This window comes from Miscanthus floridulus, chromosome 13, assembly GCF_019320115.1.
Source record: "Miscanthus floridulus cultivar M001 chromosome 13, ASM1932011v1, whole genome shotgun sequence".
Lineage (NCBI taxonomy): Eukaryota > Viridiplantae > Streptophyta > Magnoliopsida > Poales > Poaceae > Miscanthus > Miscanthus floridulus.
The window spans coordinates 13,651,827-13,656,444 of record NC_089592.1 but is presented as its reverse complement, the minus strand read 5'-3'; positions in this window follow the sequence as shown (position 1 = coordinate 13,656,444).

Genomic DNA, 4,618 nt, shown 5'->3' with positions numbered 1-4,618 from the left:
AAGAGTGCAGACTGCTCCGAAAGATAAGATAGAGGAAACAGAAGAAAACCATAACCCAACTATTTATTGCACTGATCCTTATGCCTTAGACCTATAAACTAAATGAAATTTTGGGAATACCCAATAAGATCATTGCAATCATTATAAAGATTCATAACAATCATAAGCATAATGACAAATCAACAAACAATAAAGATGCACAATTCAAGCACTGACTCAACTTGTGATACTATTGTTTTTATTACATAAAGGGCACCAACTCCTATTCCTTAAACACGATGTGGTTACATAAATAATTCATATATATAGGCTTCATTTATTTTAACTACATAAATTCATATATATAAGATATTTTATAAATAATATAGATTGAATTAAGTCAATTTTAGATTTGAATTATAAAACTAAAGTAAAACAAATCATATTTTATTTATAAAGTCCAGTTGCATAATTGTTATTTAAGATATGAATCAAATCATGAAATTCTAGTATTAGTGACATGATAAACATTGTCACTAACACGTAGATCTCGTTGTAATGAATCGAGCACAACTTGAATGGGTCAAAACGGATGTAAAACGCAAAAGATATGAAATAAACAATATTTTCTTTATTAAAATAATAGATCAAATCTAACCTCGAATTTTAAAATTTGAAAACATACTTAACAGTAGTATGATTATGTAGATTATGAAATTATGAACCTAACGCAAGTTGAACGAGTCAAATCAGAGTTAAAACAGAGAAGTTATGGCTAAATCACAATCAGTGGCAAATCTATAAATAAGCGAAAATGTATTTTGGATCTAAACCGACGAAACTATGCTTTCCAAAGAAGAAAACGTAATCTGTGATTGCGCCTTGGAACGTGGGTTAATTTGCTAAAAATACAGGGGCTCTTTAGCAAAAAGAACAGCGAAGGGGTATGTTTTAATCTGGGCTCTTGATTTCAAATCGGACGGCTAAGAGCGGAGAGGGGAAGAGCTGACCACCAGAATAGTAATGGCGGCGAGGTGTCTGTGGCGGCGCCATGGATGAGCTCACTGGAGAAGTCGGTTTCGGTGGCCACCATCCTTTACGGGAAGAAGATGGGGAGCAAGAGGGAGAATCGAAGAACTCTATGGAGGCATCGGTTGAGGCAGTGGAGGGACGGTGATGGCGGCACGGGCTAGCTTGCGGCTCGGCTTCAACGGCGAAGTCGCGCGAGGTACTGAGAGCGGAAGAGCGAGGGAAAATGACTTCAAAAGGTTTCTTACCTCCACATGTAGCTCGGTAGTGGCTTAGGTCGGAGTTGAAGCTACGGAGGCGACTCGGCGGCATCAAGCACCACGCGGCGAGATCCGAGCGGCAACGCTAGGCTTGCTCAAGGCAAGGCAGTGTGAGATAGGGTGTGGGGTAGGTGGCACGGTGTGGGGCTGGCTATTTATGGGATGGAGGAACTTGAGGCGCAAGGCAACGTCGCTGGGCGAAATGGCAGCGGACTTCTTCGGCAGAGCAGAGTCCGGGCAGGATACGTCCGAGGTAGGAGATGCACCTAACAGGGTGGCCCCACCTATCGGCGCAAGAAGGAGGGAACACGTGGCGCGACAGCTAGGCCATGACTTGGGCCGTGCGGCTGGAAGCTGAGGAGGAGAAGCGCCTGGGCCGACTCGGGATCGAACCGCTGGAAACAGGGATGGGCGACGTGGCGCTGTAGGTGCTGGGCTACGGCTTGATAGGGCTCTAGCCCAAGCGAGAGAAGGAGAGGGGAGCGGCCCGAGAGGAAGGAAGAGCGGGTCGACCCGGCTACTGGGCTCTGGTGGCCTGCTTGGCTGCTGTGCTTCCAGGCCAGAAGGGAGGAAGGGAGATGCTGGGCCAGGCGGAAAAGAAGGGAACTGGGCCGGGCGCCAAGGGAGAAAGGAGAAGGGTGAGGCCGGGCCTAAAGAGAGGGAGAGAGAGTTTTCCCTTTTTTTCAAATTCTTTTCTATTTTGTTTTCAAAACCAATTCAAATGTAAACCAAATCAAATTTGAATAGGATTTCAAATACATTTTTTTCAATTCAAACATAAATGAGAAATTTTGGTAAGTTCTCTAAAATAAATTTTACAACTTTTAAATCCTCTTATCTTCTACTTTTTTTTCTTTTATTTCAAAGCCATTTTCAAATTCATTTTTAAAAGCAATTTAAACCAATTTGAATTTTAACCAAAACCACTCAATCAATTAAATCAAATGCACCGGCATGTATGCACAGACATGTTGCTAACCCTTATGATGAATTTTAATTTAATGAAAAATTTTATTTTCCTATATTTTATGAACACAAAAATACAGAATTAAATCATTTTAATCCTATTTTCAAACGAGGCAAATTTTTGGGTGTTACATATAAGTTCAATTCTAGGGAATCCCTATCAACGTGACACATGCAATATGAATTAAATGTATTAAAGTTGATAGGAAACAAGGATGATCCCATATTATACTTGCCTTGAACAAAGTGTTCCTGCTGATCCTGTTCATCAAAGTAGTACTCTTGATCACCCACGAATTGCTCACCGTCTATACTTGATAACCACAGCAACATACAAGCATCTAGAAGCAATCATGCATAGCAAACAATGACTATAGATTAGAACAGTACACCAATAGCATAAAATCAAGATTAAAAGTGTGTAAAATGAATCTACGTCATGCTACGAACACACAGACGCGAAGATCACAAAAATCAGATCTAAAACAAAGAAGTTATGAATTAAACAAGATTTCCTTTAATAAAATAATAAATTAAATCTATCCTCAAATTTCAAAAGTTGAAAACATACCTAACATGTAGATTACGCAATTATGAATCTAACACAACTTGAATGGATCAAATCGGAGTTAAAACGAAGATTTTAGGGCTAAAACAAGATTAGTGGCAAAACTGTAAATGGATGAAAACAAATTTTGGATCTAACCGAAGAAACTACGTTTTCAAAAGAAGAAAACGTATTTTAGGAATACGCTTTAGACCATGGGTTAACACATAGAAAACTTTAGGGGCTTGTTTACAAAAGGCCAGCCAAACCGGTATCAATGAATGCCAGCCGTTGGATCACGATCTAACGATACAGAACAGATCGGCCAGGAAAAAACAACGCCGGCTAGCCGGTAGCGACACCAATGGTGGTGCCACTGATGGAGTCGAGCGGTGCAAGTGGTTTATGGCCTACGGTCCACGAGGACACAAACCGAGGGCACCGGGAGAAAGAGGAAGGAACGACGAACTCAGCTAGATGGCTTACCGGAGTGCGGGGCGACGGAGGGTGGAGCCCGGCTCGGCGAAACGGGCGGTGATGGTGGTGCTAAGGTTTCGTGGCGGCATGGCTTGAGCGAAGGTGGCTACTGTTCTGGAACACAATAGGGAGGTGGCACGGTGTGGCCAATATTTATGGTGGGGAAATACTTGGAGCACACACCAAGAACCGAGGCATGGCGGCGGCGGAGTCAGGCGGTGGTAGAGTCCGGTGAGGACTCGTCTCGGGGAGGAAGAAGGCGCCGCTGACGTGTGGGGCCAGACTATCAGTGACACATGCGGGGGAGAGAAGAATGGCGCGGGTGCGACTGCTGCTGGGCTAGCTTGCGGGATGGGCCACGGGGAAAGCGAGCCACATGGGGATGGAGGTAAGGCCGAGCTAGGCTACGGTAGGAGCGGGAGATGGGCTGCTTGGGCCAAAAGCCAAGAAGGGAAAAGAACAGATAATTTTTTTTCTATTTTTCTTAACACATTTTCAAATCCAATTTAAACTCAAATTTAAATTCTTTTGCAATTTTGATCAAACCCAAGCATCACAAAAAAAGTATGCATCAGCATGTATGCACAAACATGTAGCTAAACCTTATAATTGATTTTAATTTTAACAAAGTTATTATTTTTCCAAGTTTGCATGCTCACAAAATGCATAAATAAATCATTTTAAGCTATTTTAAAAACATGCAAATTTTAGGGTGTTACAATTCTACCCCCTTAAAATGAATCTCGTCCTCGAAATTCGGACGATGCTTACTCAAAAAGCTACGGTATGTTTTCCTCAAATCCTCCTCTTTCCCAAGTAGCCTCATTTTCTATATACCGATTCCACTGAACCTTACACATCTTTATAACTCAGCTCCTCGTAACCCTTTTTACTGTCTCTAAAATCTTTACCAGAAATTCCTCATATGTAAGATCTTCCTTAACTGTAAGCTCCTCTAACGGTATCTGCTCCTCTGGTACACGCAAACACTTCTTTAATTGAGACACATGGAACATATCGTGTACATCTGACAAACTCTCAGGCAATTCCAACTGATAAGCTACTTCTCCATGTCTCTCTAAAATCTTGAAAGGCCCAATATACCTTGGTGCTAACTTTTGTTTCATGTTAAACCTTCTCACACTTTTCATAGGTGATACTTTTAGGTAAACATAATCCCCTATTTCAAAAATCAATTCTCTTCTCCAAGTGTCAGCATAACTCTTCTATTGAGACTATGCCACTCTCAAGTTATCTCTAATCATCCTTAGCTCTTCTGCGTCTCTTAAAACATCTGGTCTGAACACTTGAGTTTCTCCCATTTGATTCCAAAACAACGGGGTTCTACACTTTCGTCCAT